The sequence below is a fragment of the Neovison vison genome, chromosome 11, assembly GCF_020171115.1.
Source record: "Neovison vison isolate M4711 chromosome 11, ASM_NN_V1, whole genome shotgun sequence".
NCBI lineage: Eukaryota > Metazoa > Chordata > Mammalia > Carnivora > Mustelidae > Neogale > Neogale vison.
In genome coordinates, this window is record NC_058101.1 from 96,904,252 (window position 1) to 96,919,713 (window position 15,462).

The 15,462-nt window shown below is 40.9% G+C and overlaps 1 protein-coding gene across 2 annotated transcripts in view; it reads right to left on the minus strand.

The window, feature by feature from the left end:
• Positions 1-15,462, minus strand: part of ANK2 (ankyrin 2) — a 655,140-nt gene that overhangs the window by 554,979 nt on the left and 84,699 nt on the right. Inside the window, exon 1 of one of the 2 annotated variants that reach the window (XM_044224185.1) lies at positions 998-1,164. The exons of the other annotated variant lie outside the window; for it this stretch is intronic. The gene's annotated coding sequence lies outside the window, so the exon portion shown is untranslated. Of the gene's footprint in view, positions 1-997; positions 1,165-15,462 lie in introns of those variants that run through there. 2 annotated transcript variants of the gene reach the window in all.

Here is a 15,462-nt window from a genome sequence, read left to right on the forward strand (position 1 = left end):
CTTGACCTCAAACTCTGTCAAGTGTTCACAGAAAGTACCAAGGCAAATAAACAACCTCTTCTCCTAATTTTCCCTTTATAGCCCCTTCCAGTCACACATACTTTCAGTCTCTAAAACAAATTTAACGTTATATGCCCAGAAGGAACAATGAGATGTTAGTGCATGTATTCCCTTGCTCTCCAAAAAGGCCACGCCTAAACATCACGGAGGTAAGGATCTCTCCTGATGCATGAGAGTGGAAACGTGATGCTTGTTACCAGAAAAACAACAAAAAACAGGGCTTAGAAATCTGCACTGTTTGCACTTCTCACTACTCTTAAACAGAGCCTTGAACACAGGAAAAACAATTTGCTTGCTGGGAAAAGGTTAGAGAGAACTCCGTCATCCTTCCACTACTGGTACCTGTTCTACCACTTGACATGACCTAATATACAACAGACCATTAAAAAAGCAATATATTAACAGCATTTCAGTTTACCAGTAATTCCTCACATCTACATGCTTCTCACCGCTGGCTCACCCTGCTTTCTTTCCCATCACCTACTTACCCAAAGCAGGAAAGGGGGCAACTGCTAAATATTTCTCCAGCACAGGCACAGCCGATATCTTAACATAAACAGTGATTCTGACTAAGAGAGACACCACCCTCTCTCCCTTCTCCCTGCTTACCATACAGAGAACGCCAAGACCACTCCAGGGTCTGAGGATCTGAAATCCCTTCACTTTAACCAGATCTCACAAATCTATCCTACATTTGCAAAAAGAGAAAATGCAGTTCAGAAAAACACATCCCGTGGAGAACAAACCGAAATCAGGGCTGGGGGACATGTACACATCACCGCTGCCTATCCACTCCAGGATGGCATGGAAAGCCACACTACCCAGCCCAGATCCTAGGAGAGTGTTCTACAAAGGGCTTCCAGTAACCCCCATCCACACCCACACTTCCTCCCCGCTTCCAGAACGCTCTGAATAAAGATCTTCTTTAAGGACTTACTGGGAGCAGCAGCTTCTCTCTGCACTGTGCCTGTGAGTCACGCAGCAGGAGGGGCCCGGGAGCAGGGAAAATCGGAGAGCCCCCAGCTTCCCTGCAGGCTGGTGTCTATGAGACAGCAGCCCGGGAGCCGACTTTCCCATTACAGCCTCAGACTGTAATCCATGTGCTTTCGGCGGGCCAGTCCCAGCGGCCCGCAGAGAACCACATGATCTGCTCTGACATCAGATCAGCCAGACGTGACAGCCCATCCACCAGCCTCTTCTACACTCCTGGGTTGCATCATGTGGGGGCCTTTGGCTTACATTTAAGAAGGTAGAACCGAGTCAGGAATTGTTATTTTCTCACAAAATATTTTTTTGCCCGATTCCTTCTGTTTCTAACAGAAGGAAAAAAAATAAGCAAGAAAAGCACTTGGATTTGTTTGCTGCCAGCATTTATCAGATATAGGGAAGTAACTGGAGTTACACACCTAGTTCAGGAAAGATGAAAAATAAGCTACTGTCAAGACGCCAGTAACCTTGGGAGTAATTTCATCTGCAAATTGCTATTATCTCCCTCCATCTTTCTGTAGAATATATGTAATTGTATGTGTATGTGTGTGTGTGCGTGTGTGTGTGTCTATAAATCCATAAAATATTGGTGGGTTTCATGTGAATTTTATTTAAACTAGTTACCTGTGGCTTTAATTCATGGAATTTCTCAGGGAAGTAACCACTAGATTCAGTGCCATGTGTAATAATTCCACTGTGAGGAGGCTCACATTCAGTCCAACAGAAATAGACCAATAGACCTAGACAGACAGGTAAGCAGGCAGAAACTCAGAATCATCCGTACATGTCTGCATTCATTCATTCGGTAACAATTTACTGATCACCTACTAGGTACATAGCACAAAGCAGGAATATTAGATTTGGAGGCAAGGTATTTGAACAATGTACCTGGTTTCAAATAAGACTTCTTTTTATTTGGCACAGGGCTTCTAATTCTATTTCTGTGATAAGTCAAAGGAGTAATAGCTTTCTCAAGACTCCTTATAAAATGTTCTGTGTCTAATACTAAATCTGAAAGCTAGTAACAGAGCATGTTTCATCTTGGTTTCATTATTATAAATGGTAATAAATGTAACACTTAAGGTAAGAATAGCCAAACTTATTAAGCTTTTATGAAGCAAAATCATAGAGGCAGAAGCAGTGTCAGAAGTGTAATTCTTCCCTGGCCAAGAGAATTCACTTTGTCTACTTTAATTGTATAACTTCCTTTGAATTTAGTTTATCAACTGTATTTCCGATATTTATGTAGAAGCAGTATCTCTCTAACCATCTTCTAAATCCACTGAATGTCATGCACCTTGGTATTATTTACAGTGACATAAATAGGTGTTAAACACAGTAGATGTTCAACAAGTAGTAAGAAAAAATGAATTGACCTAAATAGCTTTATTCTTTCTATGGGTTATTCCCAATAGAAAACAAATGGACACTAGTTGCTTCATGGAATCTCGTATTGAATTCTTTGGTCACAAGCAACCTGAATATCTTTTCAGGAGAAAATATCACATCCTTGATACAAAACAAACAGATAACAGATAATATATATATATAATGACAGGTTATTAGTGTAATATCATATAGCTTAATAGAGCATCATTAGACTAAATTATTTCCATAACAAAAAGGATATATTGACAGACAGAGATCACAAGTAGGTAGAGAGGCAGGCAGGGGGGTGGGGAAGCAGGCTCCCCGCTGAACAGAGAGCCCAATGTGGGACTTGATCCCAGGACCCTGGGATCATGAACTGAGCCAAAGGCAGAGGCTCAACCCACTGAGCCACCCAGGCCCCCATAAGTTGTGATTATTCTCTAGGAAAGAACATATTAATAAACTAAGATACAAGAAAATAAAAATAAGGGAGGCCTGGATGGCTCAGTGTGTTAAAGCCTCTGCCTTTGGCTCAGGTCATGATTCCAGGGTCCTGGAAACGGCCCGCATCAGGTTCTCTGCTCAGCAGGGACCCTGTTTCCCTTCCTCTCTCTCTGCCTGCCTCTCTGCCTACTTGCAATCTCTGCCTGTCAAATAAATAAATAAATAATCTTAAAAAAAAAAAAAGAATACTTTTATTTATTTAAGAAATATCTTTTTGTTAAGAGTTTCTTGGCATTTTTCTTACCTTTAACTTTACAGATATAAACTTCAAACATCTTTATTTTTTTAAGATTTTATTTATTTATTTGACAGAGAGAGCACACGAGAGGGCACAAGCAGGGGGAGAAGCAGGGAAAGGGGGAAGCAGGCTCCCTGCTTAGCAGAGAGCCTGGTGAGGGACTCCATCCCAGAGGGATCATCACCTGAGCCAAAGGCAGCCACTTAACTGACTAAGCCACTGAGGCGTCCCTAACTTTGAACATTTTTAAAATAACACTCCAGGTATATGTCTGTACCAACACCCCACTTAGTGATCTTTTGCTGTTATCTCTTATTTTATTGGCTAAGTAAAGAGGGAAATTTGTCCTCACAGATAAAATGCTCCTTCCATAATCCATACAACTAATAGAAGTTTAATATTCAATTGACTATACTATTACCACTAAAACCCTAGTTCAAACTACCATCATTATTCTTCTCCTGGACTATGGCAACTGTTTCCACCCTGTCCTCCAAACAGCAAGCAGAATGTTCTTAAACTGACTCACTCTTTTACTCAAAACCCCCTCCACTGGTTTCCACCTCATTTAATTACTTGCCATGGCCTCTAAACTGCTCCAATAATATGTATAGATGTTTCTCAAGTGATTTTCCTCTCTAGTAAGTAACAGTACTTACTTACTTGACTTACTTGACATTACTTACTCCTTGACAGAGTTATTTTTAAGTAATTAACACATTTTCTGCAGTTGACTTATTTCATTACAATACATCACCAGAAACAGAATTACTGAATCAAAGGATGTGGTCCTCTTCCTACAACAGTGTTTAAGCTAGATATCTAGATCCTGTCTAAAGGCTACATCTCCCAGCCTCCCTACCAGCTAGATGTGGCCTTGTTAGCAGAATTCTACCTCTCTAGCTTAAGAGAAAATTGCTTGTCCTAGAATTCTTTCTCTCTCCTTCATGCAAGCTAGAACCCAGACTTGCCTGTGATCTAGCTTCAGTCATGTAACTTAAGCACTTAGGAAGTGGCAAAACAAGACAGTGGAAAGAACCAGGGCTCTAAATGACCCACAGAAAGCAGAGCTGCCCTTCCAGCCTGGACTACTCATGCTCAACCTGTTGTACGAGAGAAAAAAAATTTCATTTCAAGACACTTCATTTGGAATCTCTTTGTCACAATATCTTGGGCTGTATCCTAGCTAGAGCAAATCATTGCAACTTCTTAATATTGTGGTTTTATTCATATTGCCCAATTACTTAGCAGAAGGCCAAAAATCAAGTGGCATTGCCACCAATGTGTACAAGATTACATTTTTTTACTGCATTCTTGTCAATGTCAAGCTTATTTCATTCATTCATTCATTCATTCATTATAGTATTTTACTTATTTATTTGCTACAGAGTGAGAGAAAGAGAGAACACGAGTGGAGGGGAATGACTTGAGAAAGTGGCTGACTATCCAGAGGCACTCATTGACCCATTTGAGGGAGGAGAGGGAGGAGAAGGAAACTCCCCGCTGAGCAGGAAGCCCTATGTGGGGCTTAATCCCAGGACCCTGGGATCATGACCTGAGCCGAAGACAGAGGCTTAACTGACTGAGCCACCCACATGTTCCAGAAGCTTATTTCTTTTAAAGAATATCTATTAATTTGATAAAGGAAAAATAGTATATATTCTAATTTTTAGTATAAGTAAGTTGAACATGATTCAATATTTATTATACATAGGCATTCCATCCTTTGAGAATTGCTAGTTCATGTTTGCTTGTTTTTTTAAGTAGCCCCTACACCTACCATGGGGCTTAAAGTCAAACCTGAAACCAAGAGTCACACACATGCTTTAATGACGGAGCCGGCCAGGCTCCCCATTCGTGTTTTTATTTTTGTTAGAATTGTATTACTTCTCTTGTCCATTTGGTTGACCTTCATTGTTTGTCTTTCAAGTCTGATTTCGGGAAACATGTTGAAATGTTTTATTATCATCAAGTTTGTAATTTTTCTATTGAAATTTATTCTCTTGAAAGCTTTCTGAATGCCCACATTTTGAACCTAAAATACCATTTCCCACTAAAAAGAACAAGAACTCTTTGGGGAAAAGGCTGATTTCAGATCTGGAGGCAAAAAAATATATAAGGGGAGCTTAAGACATCATTTTATGCCAGGAAGTAAGGAAATTATTGAAGAGCACAGGCATCATGTCAAAGGCCATGGGAATCAATTTGAGGAGGCTCCTATGGGCCAAATTCATCTAGCTACTGTGGCTATGCAAAAAACCACACTGAACTTCATTTAAACAACACTTATTTTTTAAAAAATAATAATAAAGAAAGAACAACACTTATTATTCTCTCCAATTTTCAGTGTGGGCAGAGTTCAGTGGGTCAGCTGGTGTCCACTGTACTCAGTAGCAATTGAGCATCTCAAAAGCTAGAGGCTGAAATCTTCTGATGGTTCACTCATTCATTCACATGATTTTTGCCTGGCCTGGAAGAGATAAGGGGTGGAACAATTAGGATTCCTTAGTCATCTCTCTATATCTCTACGTTCCCTTTCCATATGCTTTCTCTCCTGCAATGTGGTGGCTTCAGGATAGTTGGATTTCACTGAAAGACCTACCCTAAGGGAGTGCCTGGGCAGAAATAATGGAGGAGGGTCAATATCACATTATAAGAAGAACATATAGGACCAAATATATTAGTGTAAACTACACTATCTGTGACAGCACTATAAAGAATATTATACCTGATTAATGAACTTGAATATATAAAAATCCTAATAATACTTTAACACAAAAAGAAAAAAAAAATTTTGCCACTAACTGGGATGAAAGTTATACCCATTCCTTACTCAAATATTGGTAAAGAGAGAGATCTAAGTATTATTTCTTTACTACATGGAACTCTATTTCAGAGCAATGCCTGGTTCCAGTTGATGAGGGGAAGCTCTTTTTTTTTTTTTTTTTTAAAGATTTTATTTATTTATTTGAGGGAGAATGAGTGAGAGAGAGCATGAGAGAGGAGAAGGTCAGCGGGAGAAGCAGACTCCCCAAGGAGCTGGGAGCCCGATGCGGGACTCGATCCTGGAAGTCCAGGATCATGACCTGAGCCGAAGGCAGATGCTCAACCAACTGAGCCACCCAGGTGCCCAAAGGGAAGCTCTTCTTGATAGCAGAATCCTAATCAGTGAATGCGAAAGGATTGACAAAATTGGAAAAATCACCATTTTGCAATCTATAACAGAATATCCGGTTCATGGGCGCCTGGGTGGCTCAGTGGGTTAAGCCGCTGCCTTCGGCTCAGGTCATGATCTCAGGGTCCTGGGATCGAGTCCCCCATCGGGCTCTCTGCGCCTGCTTCCTCCTCTCTCTCTCTGCCTGCCTCTCTGCCTACTTGTAATCTCTCTCTGTCAAATAAATAAATAAAATCTTTAAAAAAAAAAAAAAAAAGAATATCCGGTTCAGGCAAGAATCAACAATAAGTACTAAAAGCACTGAGTATAGGGAAGCCTGGCTGGTTCAGTTGGTAGAACATGTGACTCTTGATCCTGAGGTCATGAGTTCAACCCCCACACTGGGTATAAAGCTTACTTTAAAAAAAAAAAAAAGAAGAAGAAGAAGAAGAAGAAGCAGCAGCATTGAGTATAAGGTTGACAAAGGCTGGATAATAATCAGCTGCCAACTTGTCAAAAAACAGAATATTTACTTGTCTCAAGAGGAAAAATCATTAACTTCCCAATTGAGAGACGGTGGCAATTTTTACATTAACCATGAATCCAATGATGGACGATAACATCATAAAGGCAACTAGTAGTATGAGACTCCTGATATGAGACAGCATCACTCATGAAATATTCTTGACAAGAATGTTTTACCGGAAACCTCACTTGAGTCACAACTTTTAGATAGAAATGTCCAGTTTATAGGAAATATGGTGGGGAGTAAACTAAAATTTCAGTGAAAGTAACCAAACATAAATCCAAAAGGTACAATTCTACCAGAAAATTGACCCAGTCTCTCTCAACAAGAAAATATACAAGGTTCTGATTCAAGACGGCAAGATAGGAAGATACTGAACTCATTCTCCTCCTGCAGATTCGCCAAATCTATAGCTATATATGGAACACTCTCCTCTGGAAAAAAGAAAAAAAAAAAAAACTAGAAACAGGGCAGGAAGGGGTAAAAGTACCCCCCTCATAAGATAACCCACAGTTAAGAAGGAATGTGAAATAAGAGCTTCTCCCTAAAGAGTGAAGGTTTTTACTCTACATCAGATACCCCAACTTTTAAGACCAGCACCTGAGAGATTAAGCCCCCAAAACCCCTGACTTTGAAGACTAATGGGACTTGTGCCCATGAGATCCTGAAGCTACGTCAAAGTGAGGATCAGCTCTTCAAGGGCCTGTGTGCAGACTCACCCACTCCAGCCCTTTGAAAAATGCCCAGACTTTAGGTGAAAGAGATTCATTTCCTAACGTTAAAGAATTGGTCTGAGGGACAAGGGCCAGCTGAGATATTTTCTGGGGGTTGGAGGCTGGTGGGCTCCATCTTCCTGCTCTGACTCTGTACTTCTAAAACCAGCAGGTAGCATCCTTTCCCTCAGGTACCATCTAAATGCTCTACCCAGCAGGCGCCATCTTGGACATTTACCCTTTGACTTGCTAAAGCCAGAAAGGGCCTTTTCCCAGCTTCTTTCTTTCTGTTTTTGTTTTTGTTTGTTTGTTTTAATTTCCCCTTCTCCTTTTTCCTCCCCCCCTTTTTTTCTTTTTCTTTTTTTCCTTTTTTCCTCTTTTATTGATGGGTGCCAACTTTGCAATTGCCCCTCTGCTTCAATCCAACCAGTGAGTATCACCTTCACACACTCCCTCTGCTGTACTCCAGAGCACCAGTGTCTCCCAGAGGTAACTTCTACACATTTATGGTGCTCCAGTTTTTACATGTGGCGGCTTGTTTTTTTACAGCTATTCCCCCTGCCCCACCAGAGAATTCCCCTTTATGACCTGGCTGTAGAGGCCAGAAAGGCTTATGTCTTGAGTCCCACGGGACTGTCACAATCTGAGAAATATTTCTTGGCAGACTGCCACTCCCAAGGCACCACACTGATAGCAGACTAAAACATACCCCTTGCCGTTCTCTGAAAGAGGCCTATTTCTTGTCCAGGAGTTTTGGCTTCAAGGGCAGGCTTCCTGTTCAGCACATTCAAAGGAGCCTACAGTACAAAGGCTAATGAAGACAATCTTCACACTCTCCCTCTACCTCCCTTCACCTCACTGGTTATCCTCCAGAACGGAGCTTATATCTTTGTCTGATGTCATGATTACTGGTGTTGCTTTTAGGGCCACCTCTACATCACCTGGCCCTAATGACCAGCAGGGGTTATACTCCCAAGTTCCACAGGACTTTAACAAATGGAGAAAGAGCCCTTAAACAGCTACCGCCTCCAGGGCTCAGCAAGAGGCAACAAATCCAGGTGCTCAATATTTCTGTGAAAGAAGCCTGTTAGCTTCTCATCAGAGCTGCAGCCTGAAAGACGGGCTTTTAATTAAACACACATCTAAGGCTTGACCGTAAACCTCTCCAGGGACCTCAGAGGGTAGGCACGGTCCTTGCACTCTCTTCTGCCATGCTCCGGAGCACCAGCATCTCTTGCAAGGGAGCTGTTCTATGCGTTCTTTGTGTTGTATGTGTCTGTTACATGAGCCTGCTACCCCAGTTTTTATACTGCCTGGTTTTTACTGTTGCTACAGAGGGGATACCTCTGGATGGTCTGGCTCTAGGGGTGGGGGTGGGGGCCTGCATTCCTGAGTCCCAGGAGACTGTGACAATTAAAAAGGCAGTTCTTAGCAGGCTATCTCCAGGACACCGCATAGATAAAATACTAAAACACACCCCTAGCCTTTCTGTGAAAGAGGCCTACCTGCTAGTCCTGGAGCTTAGGCCTTAGGGGCAGGCTTCAGGTTGGGCACCATCTAGGTGCTACAGTGGTGCTCTCAGGGAACAACAGCAATGCAAGGCAGGGAGTGCCATCAAGGCAAAAGCCCTCTGCCTCACTACAGTTCACTGGTATCTCCCAGAAAGGAGCCCATATACTTGTCTGGACCCCTAATTTTTGCAACTGTTAAAACACCACCATTTACAACTGCATCAAAAAGAATAAAATACCTGGGATAAATTTAACCAAGACACTAAAAGACCTTTACACTTGAAAACTATAAAGTATCGATGGAAAAACTTGAAAAAGACAGTTAAATGGAAAGATACTCCATACTTACGGATTGGAAGAATTAATATAGTTAAAATGTTCGCACGACCCAAAGCAATCTACAGATTCAATGCAGTCCCTATCAAAATACCAGTGGCATTTTCCACAGAAATAAACAAAGAATCCTAAAATTTGTATGGAACCACAAAGACCCCAATTAGCCCGAAGCAGTCTTGAGAAAGAACAACAAAGCAGGAGGCATGATGCTCCCTGATTTCAAACTATATGACAAAGCTACAGTTACCAAAACTATGTTATTGGCATAAAAACACACACATACGTTAATGGAACAGAATAGAGAGTCCAGAAATAAATCCCCACATATATGGTCAATTAATTTATGACAAAGGAATTAGGATTCTTAATAGGGAAAGAACAGTTTCTTCAATAAATGGTGCTAGGAAACCTGGAAAGCCACATAAAAATATGAAACTAAACCCCGGTCTTACATCGTGTGCAAAAATTAACCAAAATGGATTACTTAAATGTAAAACGGAAGGGGCACACCTGGGTGGCTCAGTGGGTTAAGCCTCTGCCTTCGGCTCAGGTCATGATCCCAGGGTCCTGGGATCAAGCCATGCATCGGGCTCTCTGCTCAGCGGGGAGCCTGCTGCCTCTCTGTCTACTTGTGATCTCTGTCTGTCAAATAAATAAATAAAAATCTTTTTAAAAAATGTAAAACTGAAACCATAAAACTCCTACAAGCAAACGTAGGCAGTTAAGTTCGCTGATGCTGGTCTTGGCAATGATTTTTTTTTTTTGGACATAATACCAGGAACACAGGCAACAAAAGCAAAAATCAACAAGTGAGAGTACCTCAAACTAAAAAACTTCTGCACAACAAAGGCAGCCATCAACAAAATGAAAAAGCAACTTACTGAATGGGAGAACATATCTAATAACAAATCACATATCTAATAAGAGGTTAATATCCAAAATATATAAAGATCTCAATAGCATACAACTCATATAACTCAATACCCCCCCCCAAAAAAGAATCCAATGAAAAAGTTGGTAAAGTCAGGGCGCCTGGGTGGTTCAGTCCATCAGGCTGCCAACTCTTGACTTTGGCTCAGGTTATGATCTCGGGATGGGATCCAGCCCCAAGACAGACTTCATGCCCAGCACGAGTCTACTTGTCTCTCTCCTTCTGCTATTCCCCCTGCTCATGCACTTTCTCTCTCTTTCTCTAAAATAAATAAATAAAATCTTTTTTTAAAAATTGGTAGAGGCTCTGAATAGATATTTTTCCAAAGAAGAAATACAGGTACATGGAGTGGTGCTCAACATCATTAATCATCTGGAAAATGCAAATCAAAACCAAAATGAGATATTACCTCACACCTGTTGGAATGGCTTTTATCAAAAAAACAAGGAATAGCAAGTATTGGCAAGGATGTGGAGAAAAGGGAAACTCTTGTACACCGTTGGTGGGTGTGATATACCCATATGGAAAACAGTATGAAGGGTCCTCAAAAATTAAAAGTAGAGCAACCATATGATCCTACAATCCCACTTCTGGGTATTTATCTGAAGGAAATGAAATTAGAGTCTCAAAGAGATATCTGCACTCCCATGTTCATTGTAGCATTACTCACTAGAGCCAAGATATGGAAACAACCTAAAACATGGGGCTTGATCCTAGGACCTGGAGATCATGACCTGAGCAAAAAGCAGACACTCAACCATGTGAGCCACCCAGGCACCTCCAAAGTCTTCAGTTTTTAAGTAAGTGAGTTCTGGGGATCTAATGTACAACATGATAACTATAGTGAATAATACTGTATTGTCTACTTGAAATTTGCCAAAAGAATAGATCTTAGATTTTTTTTTAATTTATCCATTGGACAAACAGTAGTAGTAGACACAAGTAGGCAGAGAGGCAGGCAGAGAGAGAGCAAGGGAAGCAGGCTCCCCGCTAAGCAGAGAGCCTGATGCGGAGCTTGATCCCAGGACACTGGGATCATGACCTGAGCCGAAGGCAGAGGCTTTAACCCACTGAGCCACCCAGGCACCCCTGAATAGATATTAAGCATTCCTATCAAACATACACACAAAAGTAAGTATGAGGAAATGAATGTATTAAAACCTGTTTGTGGTTAGGTATACATAAAATAAATCATCACATTATTCACTTTAAATATATACAATTTGGGGGGACCTGGGTGGCTCAGTCGGTTAAGCATCAGTCTTTGGCTCAGGTCCTAAGATTGAGCCTTGCATGGGGCTCCCTGCTCAGCAGGAAGCCTGCTTCTCCCTCCCCCACTCCCCTGCCTATGTTCCCTCTCTTGCTGTCTCTCTCTGTGTCAAATAAATAAATTTTTAATTTATAAATTAAATATTTATAATATATAATATATATAATATATATATTTATAATATATAAATACATACATACATACAATTTTATTTGTCAATTACACATCAATAAAACTGGGGGGATGGGGCAGAATCTGTTGGCTAACTTGTTGGCCTGGCTCACTTCACTGGATTTAGGTCACCTATTATGAAAGTAGGCAACCAACAGCAATTGCTACAAATGCCTTCTGATTTCCTCCCTCCATATAAAAATGTATGAAACTTGAGGCACCTGGTTGGCTCAGAAGAGCATGCAACACTTGATCCCAGGGTCATAAGTTCGAGCCCCACATTAGGTGTAGGGGCACCTGTCTGGTTAAGCCACTGCCTTTGGCTCAGGTCATGAAACCAGGGATCAAACTGGGATCAAGCTCCACATTGGGGTTCCCTGTTCAGTGGGGAGTCTGCTTCTCCCCCTCCTTCCCACTCCTGCTCTCTCTCTCTCTCACGGTCTCTGTCTCTCTCAAATAAATACGTAAAACTTTAAAAAATGTATGCAACCTAACTATAAAATTTAATTTTTTAAAGGATACTGTAAAACTTCATTTTTAAAAGGGTTTTTTTTTTAAGATTTTATTTATTTATTTGACAGAGAGAGAGACAGTGGGAGAAGGAATACAAGCAGGGAGAGTGGAAGAGGGAGAAGCAGGCCTCACGCAGAGCAGGGAGCCCCACCCGGAGCTCGATCCCAGGACCCTAGGACCATGACCTGAGCCCAAGGCAGACACTTAATGACTGAGCAACACAGGTGCCCCTAAAACGTTTTTCTAAAAATTTAAGTAATCTCTACACCCAATGTAGGGCTCAAACTCACAGTCCAAGATCAAGAGTCACACACTCACTGACTAAGCCAGCCAGGCAGCCCTAAAATTTCATTTTTCAAAGAGCTTCTTGTTTCTCTGGCAACTGTATGTCATTCAACACCCACATGAAGCAATTATACCTGTCTTTCCTCTGACTTTTTGAAGCCTTCTTTTCCTACAAACCATGATGGTCTGACTACATCCAGCCCTCTTTTCCCTAGCTACTTCATATTCAGGGAAGATCCGGTCATTACGTCACACCCCTCCCTCAGCGCCAGGCACTTCCATGTCTCCAACCTGTTCCTCCCCGGCATTCACAGTCAAGTTCTAGATATCCATTCTTTGGATTGCTTCCTCACTATTCTGAGAGGTGAAATCGTCAGCAAAGCTGGTTGAGTACTCATGAGACGCTTTGTTTTCTGCAGAACAATTCTACCAGAAGTTATAGTGCTAGTCTCTGTGTCCATGTTTCTATTTATATTTGGAAAATATTGGCCTGTGCTCTGTCTCACCTGGCGTTCTTTACCAGAGGTTCCCTCAATCACTGCAATCTTGTTTGATTCTCCTGCTATTCATATATAATGCTCCCTAGTCTCCAAGTCCTGGATTCTTTTGGAAGAATGTAGCATCATATAATTCAGGCTATTGCCACCCACCCTCTCCTGTCATACACACATACACACATAGAAATATATACACAGAAAACAATACCAACAGTATTGCTTCTTTTGAACAAGGGATTTTTAAAAAACTGTACGATCAATGATGTATTATTGATGATTGTAGAACTTAGGTAATAGATAATGAGGCTATGCCACACATTCCCTCTCTGCTTTTGAATATATTTGGAAATCTCAATAATAAAAACATTTCTTCACTATTTGCAAAATTATCATGTCATTTATACCGAACATTCATTTTACTAAATACTGCTAAACAACATAGAGATGATTAAGACATGATCTCTATCTAGGGTTACCAAATAAAATATAGGAGGTCCACTGAGTTAAATTTGAATTTCAGAAAAACAACAAATAATGTCTGTAACTACATTCCACATGATCCTTGGAATATTCATTCTCACACATTTCTGGAGTTGAAAAGCCTGAAATCAAGGCTCAAAGGGAAAACCAGTCCCTTATCTCTTTTAGGTGGCTGCTGGCATTCCTTGGCTTATAGCCACATCATTCCAATGTTCAAGGCAAACATCTTCAAACCAAAACCATGTCTGCCCCACCTCTGCCTTGCCTTCTCTTCTGTGTTTGTGTCAAGTCTCCCTCTGCTTGTCTCTTATAAACACATCTGCGATGGCATTTAGGCCCCACCTGGATAATCCAAAATAACTGTTCCATCTCCAGATCTTTAATTTCTGCAAAGCCCCTTTTTCCAAATAAGGTGACATTTAAGCATTTCAGGAATTAGGACCTGACATCTTTGGGGGCCATAGTTCAGCCTACTAGAGGTGCCGTTATGGACATCTACCAGGGAATACTGGAGAAGCAGAGAAAGAGCTGACAGTTCTAACCTGAAAAATGGAGGAGGCAGATGTCAAGGAAAGCTTCCTAAAATAAGGGGCACCTGGTTGGCTCAGCTGGTAGAGCATGTGATTCATGATCTCAGGCTTGTGAGTTCAAGGCCCACAATGGGCATAGAGCTTATGTAAATAAACAAACGAACAAACAAATAATTTTTAAACCAAAAGGAAAAAAAGAAAGGATTCCAAAATCAACGCTGTCAGAGAATATAAACTACTAAAGCAGGAGTAATAACAACAATCAGCAACCAGACCAATCAGAACAGGAGTCCGCTATAAATAACCTCCACAGCCTACCACAGAATAACAATTGAGCTTGGTCTTGCTAAAAAGTGTAAGGCTTGGGGGCTTGTTACAGGAGAATAAATAAGACACAGCAATTGCATGACAAAAATTCTTTACAGGTGGTTTCTAATATACCACTTAGGGAGGTAAGAGGCGAAAGACTCGCCCCATGTAATCTGTGGAGTATCACCAAAGCTCCTATCTCACCTCCAAACTTTTTTTCCCTTTCTATGCGTTCTACATTGGTCTTCAAAATTTTTCCCACTCCCTCAATTATTTTTTTATCAACATAGTTTACTCAAAATTTTTACTCAATTATTTACTTAATAATTTTGATTTAATTTTTTCATGAAGTGCTTCATGCAAAAAAAAATTCTAGCATGTTAAGATGATATAAATTAACAATTCTCCTCTCCTCCAACTAATCCTACTTCCCCAAAATAAGCACATCAACAGACATATCAAGATCGTACTTACCCAGCATAGAGTATATCATTAGTTTTTGATGTAGTGTTCAACGATTCCTTAGTTGCGTGTAACACCCAGTGCTCATCACATCATGTACCCTCCTTAATACCCATCACCCGGTTACCCCACCTCCCCTTCCCCTCCCTTCTGTAACTCTCAGTTTGTTTCCTGGAGTCCAGAGCCTCTCATGGTTCATGTCCCTCTCTGATTTCTTCCCATTCGGTTTTCCCTCCCTTCCTGGGAGGTCCTCCGTGCTATTCCTTACATCACATATGAGTGAAACCATATGACAATTGTCTTTCTCTGCTTGACCTGCTTCACTCAGCATAATCCCCTCCACTTCCATCCATGTCAATGCTAATGGTGGGTATTCATTCATCCCTTCTGATGGCTGAGTAATGTTCTATTGTACTATATGCTGGCTAATTGAACATAATAATATAAATAGATAGATAAAAAGATTACAAGTTCAGATACACAAGGTGAATAAGTTCTGGAGATCTAATTCACAGCATAGTGACTATGATTAATGATACTGTACTGTATTCTTGAAACTTGTAGAATAAGAGAATAAATCTTAATTATTCTCACCAAAGGGGAGAAAAGTTAAC